A 411-nucleotide genomic window follows, 5' to 3' on the forward strand; every position below is an offset into this window, starting at 1 on the left:
GGGAATCGAGGAAGCAGTGGAGGGCCTTTCCCCCCTTCTTTGGAAAAAGAAATGTTTTCTTTTCCAAGTTTAAATTGCTGTCAGTTCGAGAACTTTTTGAATTTGTTGTCAAGGCAGAGCTGCCCCCAGAGCTCCACTTCCTGCAGCAGCAGCAGCAGCAGCAGCAGCAGCAGCAGCAGCAGTTGACGGACGAGGAGCTGTGGGAGGCGATGGCGAGGTACTTGGCGGGACGTCCGCCCAAACACCCGGAAAGAGAGGCAGCAGCAGCAGCAGCACCGAAAGCAGCAGCAGCAGAAGCAGCAGCAGCAAAAGCAGAAGCAGCAGAAGCAGCAGCAGCAGGAGACAGCCGCAGCTGGGCGAACGACAGCTGCAGCACCGACAGCAATTGGGGCTATGGCGGCAGCCACAGCA

This window comes from Eimeria tenella, genomic scaffold (genome assembly GCF_000499545.2).
Source record: "Eimeria tenella Houghton genomic scaffold, Eth_scaff3105, whole genome shotgun sequence".
Classification (NCBI taxonomy): Eukaryota; Apicomplexa; class Conoidasida; order Eucoccidiorida; family Eimeriidae; genus Eimeria; species Eimeria tenella.